The 10,206-nt window shown below is 44.0% G+C and overlaps 1 long non-coding RNA gene across 1 annotated transcript; it reads right to left on the bottom strand.

Moving 5' to 3' along the window:
• Positions 1–922: 922 nt before the first annotated feature.
• On the bottom strand, positions 923–9,643 carry LOC138745165 (uncharacterized). The gene is made up of 3 exons (XR_011346081.1): positions 9,563–9,643; positions 9,320–9,460; positions 923–1,343 (listed from the first exon to the last, which is right to left on the bottom strand). It is a non-coding gene; the product is annotated as an uncharacterized lncRNA (long non-coding RNA).
• Between the last annotated feature and the right edge of the window lie 563 nt (positions 9,644–10,206).

A 10,206-nucleotide genomic window follows, 5' to 3' on the forward strand; every position in this document is an offset into this window, starting at 1 on the left:
AGGCCGTGAGATTGACAAGGCAACATGAGCTTGATGGGAGCTAAGAATGAAAAGGTGGAGAGGAATATGGACTGATTACAACAGCACAGCCAGCAGGAGAGTGGGGCCGAAGGGCCTGTTTCTGTGTTGTCATTCTGGACCAGCCTTTTGAGTTCAAGCTCTAAAAGACCAAACCATTTTTAAATTTAATATCAACGGTATAGAATGAATCAAGGGACAAGATGTCTGTCCAGCGGCAAGCGTCGAAGGCACTTCCTGAAACAGAGGCTCTGAAACTACAGGGAGGTTCTGGCCGGAATGAGGTCCCGCTTCCTCTGGAAGGAGGAGAGGAGGCAGGGATAATATGGGGTAAGGGGTGCCTTCCTACATTCACCTCCCATTTCCTCTACACCGTACACCTCTTCATTTCCCTGCCCATTCCCCTCCCTCATCACCTCTCCATTTCCTGTGCCCCGCTCGCCGCCCACGCCCCCCTCCCCAACTTAACCCTAACCCCTAACAAACCCTAACCTTAACGTTAACACTACCGATACCCTTAAACACTACACCACATCCCCAACCCTAACTCTTATTTCCACCCTCTCCTCTAACCCTATCCCTATGCTGTCCCCTAAACCCAACCTAATCTTACCCACCTTCCCCTAACCCCAACTCACACCTCACCTCTACCTCCTACTCCTACCCCCTTCCCCTAAACTTATCACAAGCCCACTTCCCCGAACTCTAAACCTAACCCTAAACCTCGACCTAACCCGATCCCACATCTCCTAACCCTAAACCTAACTTTACCTCTACCCGTCCCTGACCCTTATCTTAAATCTACCCACTTTCCCCAACCCTAAGCTAAACCCTACCCCTATCCTCTACACCTACCCCCTTCCCCTAACCCTACCCCATACCCGCACCCCCTACCACTACCCCATTACCTACCCCTACCCTCTCACTACCCCCCTTTCTCCTACCCCCTTCCCCTATCCCTCCTTCCCCTGTTAGGGGTAGGAAGGGAAGGGGAGGGGAAGGGGAGGAGGGGAAGGGTAGGAGGCGAAGGGGAGGGGGAAAGGAGAGGGGAAGGGGAGGTGAAGGGAGGAGGGCTAAGTTTCGGGCATAGGTGTGAGGGTAGGTGAAGGGGAAGGTGAGTGGGAGGGGATTGGAATGGAGGAGAGGTAGGGGAGAAATGGGAGGGGAAGTGGGTGAAGGGATATGGAAGAGGTGGGGAATGGAGTTGGCAGGGCCAGAGGGAGAAGGGGAGGGGTTCAGGCTACCATGATGTTGTCCATCCTCTGTTCAGCTGGGATGCAATGTTCTTCTGCACTCGTGTCTTGTCTCTGAGATTGCTCCTTCTCCTGGGAAGAGAAATATGAGTGATAGAGATACCGTCTCCGAGGCCTGATCACGATGACTTTGGAGGGCCCCAACTCTTCCCCCATCACCCCCCTCCCTACCCCTGCACACTAGGATCTTTCCCATTCCTCTGCTTTACCTGAGGAAGTGTGTTTTGGAGAAAAGCACGATCTATCTCTGCAGAGCTCAGAGCCACGTGTCTCCATCAGGCAACACCCTGGTTCACCATGACATGGCAGCAAGATGTTGGACAAATCGTGGATGGATCAGTCGAGTCCCTTCAGCTGACCCATCTGAACCTACCCCACAACAATATTACTCTTCCCTCCCTCTCACCAGTACCTTCTGTTTTTCTTTTATTCCTGTCCCTATATTAAAATCTTTTTTGTGTCTTTTTTGGATGAGCCTCCAGTACCACCCCTGGCAATGTATTCCAGCCACCCACTACATTCTGTGTGAATAAAATATCCCCCTCACATCTTGTCTAAAGTTTCCTCATCTCACCTTATTTAGATGTCCACTGGTATTTTTGCCCCAGGAATGCACACAATATTCCAAGTGTGGTCTGATGAGAATTTTGTACATCTGCAGCGTTACCTCTCAGTTCTTGAACTCAATCCCCTGACTCCTGAAGGCCAGCACACAATACACCATCTTAAACTCCCTCTCAATTTGCACAGCAACTTTGAGCGATTTATGGCGCAGGATCTAAATATATCTCAGTCCTGCACACTGTTCATAATCCTGCCATTTACCAAGTGCTCTGCCCTCACGTTCTTGTAATCCGTATTCAATAAAGATATTGGTCTATATGAAGCTAATTTTAATGCGCCTCCAACCTACTTTGGAATAACTTTTATTCATGCCCTTGAAAATGACTCTGGAAATTAACCTGTACCAGTTGCTTGTTTAAGTACATCTGTATTTACAGGATTCAACTCCATCTGTCACTTCTCTGCAAACTGGATGACATATGACAACCTTCTACACTGTCTACAACATCTCTACCTCTGTGTCATCCCCTGACGTACCCACCCTTCCACTCCCATCATCATTCATAAAAATCACAAAGAGCAGGGGTCCCAGAGCAGATCCCTTTGGAGAGCCACTAGTCATTGTTCCATCTACTACTACCCTCTGTTTACTGCAGACAAGCCAATTCTGAATCCACACAGCCAAGGCTCCATGGATCCCATGCCTCCCGACATTCTGAATGAGGCCACCATGACAACCTCGTCAAGCACCTTACTAAAATCCACGTGCAGCACATACAGACCTTGACCTTCATCTATTTCCTTTGACACCTCCTCGAAATACTCAATTTGACTGGTGATGCAGGACCTGCTCCTCAGAAAACTATCCATGAGTTTCCCCAGCATGTTTGTGCATTGCCGTCAGACCCAGAATCTGCAGACTTCCTGGCCAGTCCCTCCCTTACCCCTTCCCAGAGCTTCCGCATCCATTACAACATTAAGCAATGCTGCCCAGTACTGCCCAGTACAGACCTTTATAAACGTTCTCCACAACCAACTAACCCTTACCCGTACCACACCCATAACTATGGGTGGATTCAATATCCAATTAACTTCTTTCTGAAGTAACGCATCAGGAATTTGATGTTGATTCCAATTTTGAATAACTTTTCATAATTCTCGTTCAGCTCCTTTAAAGTTAGATCCATTATCAGAACATAATTCTTTTACTTGACCAGGTCTAGGAATAAAACGCCAAAGAACATTAATAAAAGAGTCTGTATCAAGCAATGACGCTACTTCAATATGAATTGCTCTCATAGTCAAACAAGTGAAAATAACTCCATATCATTTTTCAACACTTCGTCCGCACTTTACTTGCAAAGGACCAAAATAATCAACTTCCACGGATGTAAATGGGAATTCATCAGGTGAAACTCTGTCATGTGGTAAATCTGCCATTTGTTGTTGTCCAGGTTTTCATTCTCTCTGTTAGTCACAAAGAGATGAAACCTCATGATTTCATTATTAATATATTTAAGCACTGATGTTCTATCAGTCCAAAACACAGGATCTGCGGACTCCATCTGTAATTCTCTTCTTAACATAGCGTCCATTTTGCTCGCCATAATAGCAGCAGTTAATTCCATTCAAGGTCTGGTGACTGACTTTAATGGAGCCACTCTGGCTTTTCCCATTACAAATCCACCATCTACTCGCACTTGGGTTATTTCACATGACTCAGTAACTGACAGGATCAAAACCACCTTCACTTACATCAGAAAAATGGTGTAACTGAGCAAATGTGGCCACTCCAAAGTCTGTTGACGTCAAAACTTCCAAGTATTTGAAGACGCTCAATCTAATTTTTCCAATCTTGTGCAATGGATTCTGGATTAGTTTCATCCCATCCAAATTTTCTTCTGCACAAAACTGGTATTTGGCCGGGCTGATCATTAGGTTGAATTCGGCCAGTCGGGAGAAGAGGGTGTGCAGGTGAGACTTGTGTTGTGCCCAGTCTCTGCTAGCGACAAGAATGTCATCCAGATAAATGAACACGAAATTCAAATCCCTGCGCACCGTATCCATGAGGTGCATTATGTCTGGGCGGTGTTCTTGAGCCTGAAAGGCATGCATAAAAATTCGAACATGCCGAAGGGGGAGATAATGGACGTTTTGGGGATGTCATCTGGGTGCAATGGGATTTGATGGTACACGCACACCTGATCGACCTTGGAGAATACTCTCACACCATGCAGATTGGCCATAAAGTCCTGAATGTGAGGGATGGGGTAACGGTCAGGTACTGTCGTGTCATTAAACCGTCGATAATCTCCGCAGGGGCGCCAGCAATCGGAGGCTTTTGGGACCAGGTGAAGCGGCGAGTCCCAAGGACTGTCGGAGGGACGAATGATCCCCAGTTCCTGCAGATGCGAGAACTTCTCTTTCGCTATCTGGAGCTTATCTGGTGGGTTTAACAGTAATGTACGATAAACTGTATCAGACACTGTGACACCAGGTTCACAGTTGGGAGAATATTTAACGGTGATATACAGTAGACGTTGGCAGATTTAGTGACACCAAGTTTTCAGTAGTGAGAAGGTTTAACAGTAATGCATGATAAGCTGTGGTAGATACTGTGATACCAGGTTCACAGTTGGAAGAAGTTTTTACGGTGATGTAATATTAACTGTGGCAGATAAAGTGACACCAGGTTCACATTGGTGCAAAGTTTATGGTGATGTACGGAAGACTGATGCAGATATGGTGACACCACATTCACAACGAGGAGAAAGAATATCAGTGATGTGCAATAAACTGTGGAATATACTGTGACTCCAAGTTTACAGTGGGGAGGTTGAACTGTGATGTACGATAAATGGTGGAAAAAACAGTGATGAATGGGTCAACTTGGGGAGAATGTTTAACGGTGATGTACAGTCGACGACTTTGGCAGATACTGTGACACTGTGTTCACAGTACTGAGAAGGTTTAACAGATATGTATGGTAGAATAAGGCAGATTCTGTGACTCCAGGTTTACAGTGGTGAGAAGGTTTAAAAATGATGTACAATAAACTGGCAGATTCTGATACTTGGTTCACAGTGGGGAGGAGGTTAATGGTGATGTACAGGAGACTATGTAGATACGTTGATACTGGGCTCAGAGTGGGAAAAAAAGCTTTATGGGAAACTGAGGCAGTTACTGTGACACCAGGTTCATAGTGGGGAAAATGTTTGACAGAGCTGTACGATAACCTTTGGCGAATAAAGGGACACCAGCTTCATATTGGGGAGAATTTTTAATGATGATGTACACTAAACTGTGGCAGATACAGTAAAACCGGTTTCACAATGGGGAGAAGGTTTAATGGTGATGTGTGGTAAACTTAGGCTGATACTTTAACACCAATTTAACAGGGTGAGAAGGTTTAACGTTGATTAACGGTAGACTGAGACAGAAACTGAGAGACAGCATTCACAGTAATGTGAAGGTTTAACAGTGATTTACTATAAACTGTGTCAGATACTGTGACAAGATGGCGCAGAGGGTAGACGTGTGGTTCCACCCTTCCGCAGTTAGACTATTAAATGCTCGATTTTAAAAGTTGTAAAAGTGATTAAAAATACTGTTTATAGACTTTGGAATAGTGGAGGATCGAAATGGCTGCAAATGTGAAAAAATCGAAAACTCAGTTACAGAAGAAATTACCTTACAAAAGTGTTGAAGAACTGAGGCCAAGTTCAAGTTGAAGTAACAGAGTTGTCGACTGGAGTCCCCAAGCCTCAGAGGACTCCTGCCCGGCTAAGTATTTCGTCGGCGCTAGCTTAGCGATGAGTTCAGCGGTTTTGACTCGTGCACTCGTGAACACAGGCGTGAGGGCGAGCCAGCTGAACGAGGACAGGCACGTGAGCCTGCAGCATTGCCTGGTGGTCAGGAGAGGTACAGTGTAGCATCAGATGACGCACCTGCGCAGTCGGTGGCCCTACCGGGCATGTGCAGTGCGTCAAGGGTCCACAAACCTTTGGAGAAGGTGTGGGCTGCGGGGGAGCCTGAGCGACGGTGAACTGACGAGGTCGCTCACTGTTGAGGTAGGCATGCTGTTGTTGGGTATCCAGACCTGCAGCCGCACTGGAAGAGGACCTACTGCTTTGGAACAAGAAGAGACCTCAACTTAATTAGAATTTGAAGAACTGGGGACTGCGGCAAAAGAAGGTCAGCCTCAAAGGCAGGTGATGGATCCTGGACTGGATTCTGTGTTTCCAATTCTGGAAGGGATTGCTCAACTCATGGAAGATATGGCAAATATGTCAATGCAGATGACTCATCAGATGACTCAAGGATTTTCGAAATGAAAACTAAAATGAACACTGTGTGTGAAGAAATAACTTTTATGAAGCAAGATATTAATGTAGTTAAGAGTGATGTTACGAGATGGACACGATCAGTGGATACTGTGCAAGATCATTTTAAAAAGATTGAGGAGGCTTTCTTGAATGCAAGAGTCAAGTGGAGCGTAATAGAGAAAAAATGGAAATAGTGGAAGATCCTTTTGTAGATTGGGGGATTCAGAAGAAGGAATTATTGAAGAAGTTTGACTCATTAGAAAACCAATGTCGTAGAAATAATGTTAAGATAGTAGGTCTTCCGGAAGATATGGAAGGTTCGGATCCGGTGAAGGTTTTGAAGAAATGGATCCCAGAAGTGAAGGGCAGGTAATTCGTTCCAGATGGACTGGAATTAGATCGAGTGAACAGAGCGTTTCCAGGCCAATTACCACGAGCAGTTTTGATTCGCTGTTTTAAATAACAAGACAGAGAGGTGATACTCCGATTGGTGGTGCAGAAAACATGGCAAAATCAGACTCCACTGATGGTTCAAAATAATAGGGGTTTTTTAATGCAGATCTGAGTCAAGAAATTATCAGAAGAGACCGAGAATTTAATTCAGCCTAAGAAGTATTGTGGCGAAAGGGATATAAATTTGCTTTTCGTTATGCAGCAGTATTGAAAGATTTTTATGGGAATTTTCAATCTCAGTTTTTTGAGAATGACCATGATGCTTTAATATTTGCTAATTCATTGCCAGATGTACGAGGAAATGGGTGATCGTCACCATTGTCACCAAAGGGAAGGGTCAATGGGAATGGAAATGGGAAGATTGGAAAATATGGAAAGAATGGGAAAAAAGTTGAATGGATGCAAAGTCTTCTCGATATTGACGATCCGGAACAATCATTGGGACTGGAATCACTGGGTTGAATGTTTTTGTTTCAGGACTTTGTGAAAGTCTGACTGGGGGTGGGTGACACTGAGTCCTTTAGTCTCCTGCTACTTGTGGACTTTACCACACCCAGATTTTTAGGGGGCTACTACTTTTGAGTATCTTGTTTTGGGATTGATGTTTCTCTTTTTTTTGGAATTTTTAAAATAGGTGGGATTCGAATACAGTGAGACTTAGAAGGGGAGTATTATTTTATAGTAGGATTCACATTTGTGAGAAGGTTTTACAGTGATATAATATGAACTGTGTCAGATACTGTGACACTAGGTTCACAGAGCGAGAAGGTTTAACAGTGATGTATGGTATGTTGAGGTAGATAATTTGACACCAGGGGTAAAGTGGGGATCAGGTTTAACGGTGATGTACTGTAGACTGAGGCAGATACTGTGACACCAGATTCACATGAGAATAACGTTTAATGATGATGTGCGGTATGTTGAGGTAGATAAAGTGATACCAGGTGCACAATGGGGATAATGTTTAATGGTGATGTATGGTAGACTGAGGCAGATACAGTGACACCAGGTTCACAGTGGGGAGGAGGTTTAATGGTGATATACGGGAGACTGAAGCAGAACTGTGCCACCAGGTTCACAGTTGGAGAAGGTTCAACAATGAGGTAGGGTAGACTGAGACAGTTATTGTGACACTGGGTTCACAGAAGTGAGGAAGTTGAAAAGTAATGTCCGATAAACTGTATCAGATACAGTGACACCCATTCACAGATGTGTAAAGGTTTAACGATGATGTATGGTAGACTGATAAGAGATACTGAGACAATGGGTTCACAACATTAACACAGTTTAACAGTCATGTACAATTAACTGTGTGAGATACTGCGACACCAGGTTCAGAGTGGGGAGATGTTTTAACGGTAAAGTACAGTTGATGTTGGCATATACTGTGACGCTGAGTTCAGGGCAGTAAGAAGGCTTAATGGTGATGTGCGTTAAACTGAGGCAGATACTTTAACACCAGGTTCACAGGAGGAAAAGGTTTAATGTTTATGAACGGTAGACTGAGGCAGAAAATGTGAGATGGATTCCACAGTAGTAAGAAGGTTTAACAGTGATTTACTTTAAACTATGTCAGATACTGTGACATCATGTTCACATTGGGGAGAATGTTTAACAGTGATGTACGGTAAATTGAGATGGATATCGTGACACCGGGTGAACAGTGGGGAAGAGGTTTATCAGTGATGTACGATAGACTGAGATCAATCCCGTGACACCAAGTTCACAGTAGTGAGAAGGTTTAACGGTGATGTACGGTAGACTGAGGCAGATACTGTGACACCAGGTTCACTTTGGGGAGAAGGTTTAACGGTGATATACTGTAAATTGAGATATATACCGTGACACCAGGTTCACAGTGGGGAGAAGGTTTAACGGTGATGGACGGTAGACTAAGGCAGATTCTATTACACCAGGTTCACAGGGGGGGGAAAAGGTTTAATGGTGATATACTGTAAATTGGGATATACACCGTGACACCAGGTTCACAGTGGGGAGAAGGTTTAATGGTTATGGACTGTACACTGAGGCAGATTCTATTACACCAGGGTCACAGAGGGGAGAAAGTTTAACATTGATGTACGATTAACAGTGTCAGATACTTTGACATCAGGTTCATATTGGGGTGGCAGGCAAAGTGACACCAGATTCACAGTGGAGAGAGGTTTAATGCTGATGTATGGACGACTGAGATCATTACTGTGACATTGGCTTCACAGCAGTGAGAAGGTTTAACAGTAATGTACAATACACTGTGTCAGGTACTGTGACACCAGGTTCACAGTGGGGAGAATGTTTAATGAGATGTATGATAAACTGTGGCAGATTCTGTGACAACAAGTTCACAGTGCGGAGAATGTTTAATGGTGATGTACAGTAGACTGGGACAGATATACTGATGCTGGATTCACTGTAGTCAGAAGGTTTAACAGTGATGTACAATAAACTCTGACCTATACTGTGACATCAGGTTCATATTGGGGAGAAGGTTCAACAGTGATGTACGGTAGAGGGAGGCAGATACTGTGACACCAGGCTCATTGTATTGTTCATTTATCTAATTTATATGCTCCATTTTTTTGTGGCAACTTCCAAACATTCCATAAACTTCTATTCTAATCAGATTTTGTTCATTTAAATAGGTCACCACTAAAATCCCAAATTGTTTGGTCTCTTAAGTACGCTGCACAAAATTAAATTCTTTACCTGGGTTTGGTTCAACGGCATTTCAGTCTGCTTCATTATTTTTTCAGCCCCTCGTTTTGTGCTTTCTGCTTTGCCCAGCCGATTCGCCAAATGGGCATCCAACTCTGTCTTCTCAGCTTGACGCAACGTCTCCTCTGTAAACTTAAGCAAACCAAGAAGACTGAAGTTAAAATTTTCACATTGGCATTTTCAAACACAAAAATGACGCTGTGAGTTGCAATTTCACATCAAAATCCCACTTACTAAACTTGCAAACAACTGAATCGCATCCAACAGCTGGAAAATTGCAAGAGAGCTGCTTGGTTAAAGCAAAAATTCCACCCAGTCACCCCATTAAAGGCCTCCAAGTTAACAACAGATAGCAACCTGAAAGTTAAGTACAAAGATCTGTATCAGGAATATTAACGGGCTTTTTTAAAAAAATCATTTCCACTATTGAAAGAAAACTCCTCAGGGAACACCAAGCTCTTGTTGAACAATTCCTGTTGTATTCCTCAACATGGTTTGAATCTTGATTTCAAGCAGAGTCACTTGGTGAAATTGTTGGTCCAGAACAAACCCTGCCCACACACTCCCTTAAATACCTGCAAAGTCGTGGCTCAGCTCTGCTCCATGCTAAAGCTATAAAGCTTTTCAGAAGAGATAACGGACTTTAGATGCTTGGACGTTGAGTCACAAAAACATTAATGATTCCCTGAACAACACACCTCTATCTGAAAACCAAAAGGAACCTTCCCGAGTGGTAAATATCAACAAGACATAATATCATGTAACCATTGTGTTTGTGTCGTTTGAGAATTGCATTTCCATTCAATCAGAATTAGAGTTTTGGGTGCCGTATTTGAGAAAAGATGTGCTGTTGTTGGAGAAGGTCAGAGATGATTTAC

The sequence above is a fragment of the Narcine bancroftii genome, chromosome 11, assembly GCF_036971445.1.
Source record: "Narcine bancroftii isolate sNarBan1 chromosome 11, sNarBan1.hap1, whole genome shotgun sequence".
Classification (NCBI taxonomy): domain Eukaryota; kingdom Metazoa; phylum Chordata; class Chondrichthyes; order Torpediniformes; family Narcinidae; genus Narcine; species Narcine bancroftii.